The sequence below is a fragment of the Homalodisca vitripennis genome, chromosome 2 (genome assembly GCF_021130785.1).
Source record: "Homalodisca vitripennis isolate AUS2020 chromosome 2, UT_GWSS_2.1, whole genome shotgun sequence".
NCBI classification, from domain to species: Eukaryota; Metazoa; Arthropoda; class Insecta; order Hemiptera; family Cicadellidae; genus Homalodisca; species Homalodisca vitripennis.
Window position 1 is genome coordinate 62,453,727 of NC_060208.1, and position 9,777 is coordinate 62,463,503.

At 34.3% G+C, this 9,777-nt stretch overlaps 1 protein-coding gene across 1 annotated transcript in view; it reads right to left on the reverse strand.

Moving 5' to 3' along the window:
- Positions 1-7,705, reverse strand: part of LOC124354052 (sodium-independent sulfate anion transporter-like) — a 62,216-nt gene extending 54,511 nt beyond the window's left edge. Inside the window, exon 1 of the mRNA XM_046804220.1 lies at positions 7,572-7,705. The gene's annotated coding sequence lies outside the window, so the exon portion shown is untranslated. The remainder of the gene's footprint in view (positions 1-7,571) is intronic.
- Positions 7,706-9,777: the final 2,072 nt, after the last annotated feature.

The following is a 9,777-nucleotide window of genomic DNA, read 5'->3' on the forward strand; positions in this document are numbered from 1 at the left end:
TGACAAACTGAGCCAATTACTCGAGCGGCTCGTGCAACACATTCGTCAGTCCAACAACTCGACTGATATGTTGGGTTGGACGCTGGGCTCGTCAAAAAGAGCCATTTACCTGAGCGGCTCGTGCAACACATTCGACAGTCCCAATATCCCGACTATCATATTTACACGAGAGGCTCCGATTTCATTTTTATCTTCTTTTTTAACATATAAACAGCACATAAAACCACACCTGTTTAAAATCCATTTCACAGATAAATGATGAACCCACTATGCTCTCGATCAGGCGCTCGACTGTGTGTGAACTGTGAACACCAATATCTAGTGATGGCGTTGGTTGGACATCAGGTCATGTCCGATCAACATGTCCCATGGTGTGTGGGCTGCTTTAAACCTGACAGACCGACAAGGCTATGTCAAGTCTGTATTCTAACAAGTTTTACTCAGTATACCTCACTCTAGAATCTCCAAGACAAACATCTGTTTGTGCACAAAAATCATCACATTTATTCCACAAAAGTCACGATTGCCATCAAAACTGTCAGTCACGTTTGAGATAAGACATTCATTTATGCACGACATTAGCAGCTATTAAAGTTTTAACTCTGGGTAGTTAAATATTTAGCACTTGCAATTTGTGACATATACCTGTTTTATGTCATAAATCATATATATATATATATATATATATATATATATATATATATATATATATACCCGAGTAACACGAACTAAGCCAACAATCAAAACCACAACAAAGGCATCGAGCCGGGTAGTCCGCAAAGTATCCACAGACTCACTTTTAAGGAATTAAACTTTTCGAAAATATTATAGTAAATCGGACAGTTTAAAAAGTGTATAGCTTCATGTATATGCTCGGATAAGTATTGTCTTCATTCACATAAATTCAAAAATCGCTTGACGTATATAGAAGAATCTTTCACCATTGTAGGTCTATTGGAGAGTAAGACACAGCTGGAGTTAGGATTTTTCACTCTATCCCTAATACCCGAAGTGGAACACGAGTGTGGATGTAGACGTTGTTTTACTGTAGTAGCCCACATATGTATGTACTTTGATACCTGTCCATTTGGCCCAAAGATTATATCGTATTGGAAAGACACTTTCAAGTGTAAGAATAACCAAGAATTGGTTTCAAATTGTTCACAAAAATTCGGAGTGGTCAATATCTGCACGAACTATTTGACATAACCAGAATCGCTTCGAAAATGTATTCAGCCTAAAAGGAATAAATTATAACTAAATTCTGAACCTAATTAAAATTGAAGGGATGTTGAATCTGCAAATCAAAAAAAAATTGGCAACATAACAATTTAAATGATATAAAAAATTTGTTTTGGAATATCAAAAATAAACCAAACATATTCACTGATTTCATATAACGAATAGAATTTAACCTCATAAAAAATTATATATATATATATATATTTACAAGATGCCAAATATTTGGATAGTGTTATTACAATTCCAACGGTACTTATTTCAAGGAAACCCATCAATGCATAAGCGAGCTCGACCACTTTAAACTTTAAAGATACTCTTGTAGAAGCCAGGAGCAAGCAACAAACAACTGATAACTCTCAACTATGACGTTTGGCGCTCCCGGCTTGTGCAAGCGTATCTATAAAGTGGTCGTGGTCGCTTATGCGTTGACGAATTCCTTAGAAACAGGTACCGTTAGTGTTGTAACAAAAAAAAAACACACACACACACACACATTTCAAATGTCAGAATTTAATTACTGCTATCATTGATTTGGGGGAGTTGCAAATTTTAAATCCAGGGAATTGATTTGGGCTAACACGAAATTCAAATGGTTATGAAATATATAATTGACAGATTTTAGTCGAGTTACTCTAAAACAAATTGAGAACATGTTAACAGATACCGTGATTTATAAAGTATTCAGTATTAAATACATTTGTTTTTAAATGTTGGTTTTGAGTACCATTGGCAATTTCTGAGGACATACGAGTACAATAAACAGTAATCGTACTTTAGTCAGTCGATTGATCTCCGGATACTCCTCATGGTTATCATCCTCCCACAATCTCTTTAACCTGGAGACTGTACACAGGCAGCACCTTTCGGCCTTTATTTAGTCAAATAGACTCCATGCCAAACATATACGCAGTCATCACATATTGATCAGTCATCAATTTTGAATATATTTCTCTACATCTATTATACGTAGAAATTTCTATACTTTTACCTAAGCAATTGTACAAAAGTAATTTTACTAAGCCATTTTCTCAAATTTTAGCTAACATGATTCCCCAGTAAAACACATTTTAATTATAGAAAGTACCAAGTCTAGAAAATTTATTTAAATTGTTTTTTCCACGTTAATAAAACATCTGGTTACATTGTTGCGGGCGGAAACACGTGTATTGTCCGGCTACGCGTTAATTTCCGGTTGTTTTGCGCGCTAAACTCGTGGCCTGTGAGATCCATCTTTAAAATTGTTCACTTCCTGTCTTTTAAACGAGGTGCAGGAAGGTCTACTTGTAGGTCGTCAAAGTTCGTGGCGCGCGTTAAGTACATCTAATCCCAAAGACATTATGTGCAGTAAGCGTTCCTCGCTGTACAATTTAGAATAGACAGAGCTTTTTAGTTTTATTCTACTCGAAGCATAGTCCGCAGTTTTTTTGTAAGACCAAAGGTAAACATAATTTTTTGTAAAAACATTTGTATACTTAGGCCCAAAATGCTTTAATCTTTTACCTGATAATATAAAACAAATTGCTAGCTTTAAATTGTTTTCCAAAAAGGCTACAATTTGGCTCAATAGATTTAGATACCGTATTTTACTCTCTATTGTTTCCTAACTTTGTTTGATTAGCTTATGATCTAATCTAGTATTAATCTATATTGTTATAAATTGTTATATTTCTTTAATGAATGCGTTTCAATCTTTTCTCTCAAGCTATGCTGTAACTGTAAAATAGGTGTAATTAGTAAATATGTGTATTTTCCTTTTTTCTCTTATTTTTATTATTATTAAATAATATGCACTACAGAAGCCGAAAAATCAAAATATTAATTTATTATGGAAGACTACTTTAAGTTGTAATTATATTATAATTAAATTACTAAAAACACCACCGAGGTGGTTATTTTTTCCCCAAATTTGTCGTATGTAATGTAAATGCAAAAATGGAAATAAGTATATTATATTCTATTCTTTAGCTTGGGAAAGCGGACTAACATTTTCCTTTCTTCACACTTATTCCCTTCTTCGAATTTCCATCCCAATTCTAATTTCCTTTTTCAAATAAAATAATATTATTTTGCTAAAATGTTCACAATCAAATAGTTTCTTTGTAAGTTTATAAAAAAATAATTTATTGTTTACCAAGCTTGACTGTAAGAAAATTCAATTTATAGTGAGATTTTAATTAAACATCGTTATTTTAAGTTATGCAAAACTGTCAAGTTTGTTTCTTTTTGTTTAGCACGCACAGGCGTTGTTCTAAGTGCTGTAAATCGTAATACATTTTGCATGTACAACTTTTGGACATGTCTTGAAAATAAATTTATTTGAGTTCGAGTTTGCTTATGCCACTGGCATAAAAAGAGAGAGAAACAGCCAAAAGATGGAATTATGGAATTCACTATTTAGATTTCAGAGATTTGTTGTTGGGATAGTTAAAAATCACATTTCGTGCAATAGGCCAACTTCTCGCTGAAAATCCCTGTAAATCAGTTGTCAATGGCAGTTTTGTAAGCAGTTCAAAACTAACGTAAATTATTTTTTTTGGTAGGTCTATTTCTGTAGTTTATAGACCTGATCCAAAATATCAACTCGCTTTATTTTCCCCACTACACTTTTTCTCTGGGAAATTATGGTTCAGAAAAACCCTTCAAATCCATGCTACTAAGATAATCATTATTAGAACCAGCCTCGAATCGTGATGTGGTCGCGGATTTGCAAATGACAAGTCCTCACTCTCCATCATTACGTCCAGTGGTAATGAAGGTATCATTAGTGTTGGCAATCCTGCCTGGGAATTCCCGTTGAGGAATTCTATAGTAATTGCAGTTCTTCGGTAGTCTTGTTTCTACTCTACTCCCGGTTTGGAAAGCCATGGACCGATGACCGATCAATGAGCAGAAGAAATTAATGATTGGTATGATAAATATGATAAAACGATCTCCGAAGAATCGATTCAGAGGAGTAGACTAGTAAAGGTTAAAGTACCGATAACATAACATATATTTAGACGATGACTAATTATTTAAAAGTCGGGTTTTAATTACAGGGTTAGAAGGTTTATAAATTTGTGTATGTTGGATTCATTTTTACTGGGCTGTTTATTTTCCAAAGTTAATAGATCCCCAAGTTAATATACCTGAAATTATCGTATAAATAGAGTCGATCAAATAACGAAACCAACTGTATCAATTTAAAATGAAGACGGTTAATTTGGATATAGTCGTAAATAACTTTTAGCATTCAACTGGGTGGATGCAGGTAACAAACACCTGGATTGAAATGAATTGCAAGAACTATTACTCTGAACAATATTAAAAATAGAAATATTAGAATAGAATAAAATAAAATATGGTTGACATTTTGTACCTCTGTTCTGAAAATTAAATCAAGATAAACTTCCACATACCAAAACATATACAAATATTTAAAATAAAATTAATGTTAACAATTTAAAGTTAGGGATTTATTGCAATAATCAAATGAGTAAATAATTTTAGTTGGCAGAGATACTTTTATTCTGACCGATTCACGAACAGAAAAGTGATGTATTTTAATAATTTACTCCTTCATATATAGGATAATTACTATTTATATGTATACAATCCATGGTGATTGTTAGAGTGAAATACAACTGGCATCATGTTGGTATCGTAAAAATACTTATGAAATTGTATAATGAAATTGGCTTGTGTTTCTCATTTACGACAACCCAGAGAAACTCTCTCTCTCTCTCTCTCTCTCTCTCTCTCTCTCTCTCTCTCTCTCTCTCTCTCTCTCTCTCTCTCTCTCTCTCTCTCTCTCTCTCTCTCTCTCTCTCTCTCTCTCTCTCTCTCTCTCTCTCTCTCTCTCTCTCTCTCTCTCTCTCTCTCTCTCTCTCTCTCTCTCTCTCTCTCTCTCTCTCTCTCTCTCTCTCTCTCTCTCTCTCTCTCTCTCTCTCTCTCTCTCTCTCTCTCTCTCTCTCTCTCTCTCTCTCTCTCTCTCTCTCTCTCTCTCTCTCTCTCTCTCTCTCTCTCTCTCTCTCTCTCTCTCTCTCTCTCTCTCTCTCTCTCTCTCTCTCTCTCTCTCTCTCTCTCTCTCTCTCACTCTCTCTCTCTCTCTCTCTCTCTCTCTCTCTCTCTCTCTCTCTCTCTCTCTCCTCTCTCTCTCTCTCTCTCTCTCCTCTCTCTCTCTCTCTCTCTCTCTCTCACTCTCTCTCTCTCTCCCTCTCTCTCTCTCTCCCTCCCTCTCCCTCTCCCCCCCCTCTCCCTCTCCCTCTCCCCCCCCTCTCTCTCTCTCTCTCTCTGTGTGTGTGTGTGTGTGTGTGTGTGTGTGTGTGTGTGTGTGTGTGTGTGTGTGTGTGTGTGTGTGCGTGTGTGCGCGCGCGCGCGCGCGCGCGCGTGTGTGTGTGAATAATAATATATATATATATATATATATATATATATATATATATATATATATATATATATATATATATATATATAATTTATATATATTATATAAAGCTATATTAAATAAAGCTTAATAAAATATTTCATAAGAACATTCACAATTTTTTATTAACTTTATAAAATATATCACTATATTTAATTAAATTAATTCATCAACGATACAAAAGGCAACCTAATGACAATTATAATAAAAAATTATATTTTCTAGTATTATATTAAAGCTAATTAGAGCCTGATAACTTTGAATAACGCAATAAGCCAAATCAAACTTTTCAGTGCTCACAAGTAGAGTGCGGCTAATGTAATGTTCTCTATGTACATTAGCAATTATTTGAATTATACGAGTATGCATAGGCAGAACTAAATAAGGATGTTCAATTTTGTTAAAACTTAGGTACGTTACAATTTATTTGAAAATACAAGACTAACATTCTTTTTGTTTTACGTGTAGTGGTGCCATTAAAACTGACTTATGGAAAACTGGCATGTGATTCCTGGCCCTGGGCTATGTATTATATGTTTTCTAATCAAACAATTTTTACACTTCTTAAAGAAATTTCCAAATTTCTGGTTTGAAACAACACAAAAATGTACCGTTAACTACAGAACGTTTTAACTTACTTTGTATGGGGGCTCGTATTTTATAGTAATCAAATTTAAAACTCAATATATATTTTTAAACTTTTGCACGATTATTGGTATTAAACATTGTTAGTGCATAGTTGGTTAACAGCATTCTTTCAGACAGCCTGTTAAACATTTTACAAACTTTTACTTACCGTACTTAAAAACTTTAAATAATTGTATTATACTTTATGTTTATTTATATGCATCTTCATTTTAGAGCATTAATTTTCTTATTCGAACATAGAAAAATAATACAGTTTATATTTTCTATAAAATAATTGTTAGCTGTTTATATAATTGCTAGAGTTTATATTACTTTACTTAATCACCTTCTTTCCAATCTCAAACAATTGTTGTTTGATTCAGTTCAATGTTATTTCTAAAGGTAATCTTTTAAACTCTACAATTTAGCCTACACGAGAACATTAATGTTTTACACTGCGACGTTTTTTCCTGCTCAATCGTTTAATTAGCTCATTTTTGCAACCAAGCTTTTGTTATAGGAAAAGTATATATTTTCTCAGTTTTTAATGATCTTCATCTAATTAGTTGACCAATCCTGCAAAATTGGAAAATGTATAAACTCATTCCATGACACTAGTGGCCTTATTAACTTATCAGATTACTAACTACGGATTTTTTAAAACAGACTACATTTTTAATGACTGACAATCATAACTCATTATTAAATTTAATTTGAAACTGTCCGAAAACGGTAACATGGTTGTGCCTCGATGATACCCAAATTCAAATTAAGGAGATAACTTTTTCTTTCGTTCTTTCTTTTACAATAAACAATTAAATGAGTGGTTGGGAGTAGGAGCTACAAATTCGTTGGGAGATATTATTTTGAATAGAGGTGAAAAAACAAAATCCTTAAAAATATACTTTAAAATAACAATGATTGTAAGCATCGCAGTGGGATTTGTTATAAACAAAAGATAGCCTGAATTTCAATTTGAGAAAGATTTCGAATCTATTCCTAGTACAGATAGTTAACATAAATTTAGAAGCTTCAATTGCCATCCGATGTAGTGACAATATTATGTCATAGAATTTTTTTAGAACATGGATTTTTATGATAAAGATAGCACATTTTAGCAACTAAGTTATAAATGAGTTTTTAAAATTGTGTTGTAACGATTCTGTATTAAAGACCACAAGAAAATGACAATTCCAATCGCAAGTAGGTTCATTATAGTTTCACTGGTTCCAAAAATCGAGTAAAATAGAAAAAATATACAAAAAATATAGTATGCTCTTCTAAATACAACACTCACCTGGTATTTCAAGCACTGCTAGTAGACGGAGACGTACTCTATGAGGTTGCGACTGCTACTACGAGGTTGAGGTTATGTTTGGACGTGCTGCTGAAAGCGGCAAAATAGTGGAGGGAAGTACTTACTACGTACTCAGTGTCGTGCCCCGTCAACAGGCATGCGAGCCGCACAGTGCCATCGATATCACAAAAATAAAACAATGAGTGATTATTTTTTAATTTGAGCCGTTTTTTATGCTATTTTTACTTTAAAATCAGTACCAAATCTTTGTTTTATTTCTAAAACTTTTTAAGTGATTTAAAAATGTAAGCATTTGTTAAAGTACACCTAAACACTAAACACCGTATAGAAAATTAAAATTAACTCCGTTTACACCGGAGTTAATAACAAAAAGTTGGTAACTTTTAGTTATTAACAAGGTTACAGTAACTAAAGTTAATAACTAAAAGTTACAGTGTCACCAGTTTGAGGGTGACATTTGTTATTAACATTATGAACGCCCCGCCCCGCCACAACCTCAGTCTTGGAGATGTCGAGTGTAGAGGACGTGGTTCTTACTGCAGCTGCATGCGTCATTCTGTCAAAACAGAGGAAACCAAAACGATATTGGATAAAACTCTCTTTGAAACTGACCTATTAATTTACGCATTTTCGTTTGTACCTCCGATCTTGACAGTTTCATTGCAAGGGCTATTTCAGTCCAAGCACTGTTCTTCAAATTCTTATCTTTAAATTCTCAGCAAGTAGGGTCCCACAAAACGGTTTGTTCGCGGTACAGTTCTATAAGTTTGAAAACTCGTTCCCTCGGCCATTCCGCTTCACTTAACAAGTTTTCCATTTTGACAACAAAACAGTGCAACAGTAAGAACAAATAAAAAAACAGTTATAACGTCTGATACACCAAAAACTTCTGGTACACTTCAACAAGTCGGTGTGCGCACAATCACTCCTGTCTTGTAACTGAGAAACTCACAACTAGTCCGGTAGTGCGCGCGCGGTCATGTTACCAACAAAAGTTACAACGCCCGTGGCGACTGTAAAATGTGTTATTAACAAAAGTTACACCCTTCCTTTGATCTTTACCGACACTCGGTGGATAACAAAAATCGTGTTATTAACATGGGTTTTGGCGTGTTATTAACAAATGTTACAGTGAATTTTTGAACTCTTTTAAAATGTTATTAACTTTTTGTTGGTAACACGTGTTATTAACTCCGGTGTAAACACGGCTTAACAATATTAGACTTCCCGAAAGCTTTTTTTTTTGTAACAGAGGGCCAGGTTTCCTAGGCCTGGTAGTTGCCTCTCAGCCATCCGGCTTATTGTGCACCCTCTCCCAGGTTTAAGCTGTATCAAATCCAAGGCCTTTACAAAACCATGAGATCTTCTGAACAATGCTTTCCTGTTCCAACCCCCTTTACAAAACCATGAGATCTTCTGAACAATGCTTTCCTGTTCCAACCCCTCTTCCGTATGCATAAGAACACCTAGGGATCTTGAGCGTTTGCTCTGTAATGCCGGACATTCAAATATGACATGCTTGGCTGTTTCGTCAGCCTCGCCACATTTCCTGCACAGTGTTTCCTGAACTGGAATACCTATTCTGTTCAGGTGACTTCGGAATATCCAATGACCTGTAATAAAACCAGTCACCTTTCGGATCTCCGTTAAGCTTATACTTGATATTAAAGCTAATTTCAAATATGTTTAAGAAACTCCCAATAGGTCTACTTACTAGATTCCAGTAAGTAAATCAGTGAGTTGGATATCATTTCGAAATTGTTTAAGAACTCTTTGGGTCCCAAGATCTCATTTTGCGTGACACTGCTCAGGTATTTACAACAGACCTCGATGGCATTATTGACCCCTGGCACCATCAAAGCTTATATATACGCGAATAGAGGCGCTTGCATATCGTCGCACTCTAGTGTGGCCGATAACTTGGTGGTGTAGATTGGAGGGGGCGGGGGTTGAATATGCGTAAAACACTATTTGGATAATTGCTCGTATCTTGCTTATTATTTTTATAGAACAACTCTCTTTTAAAAATTGTTAGTAATATAATTTTATACATTTGTACAATAATTCAAAATTTATGTTGGAGCTCCGTCAATAACTATGACTATTTACAAATACACATGATTTTTATTTTTATTACCATAATAGTTTTAATTTACTAAAGACACGGGTTATTGTCTAATACAAA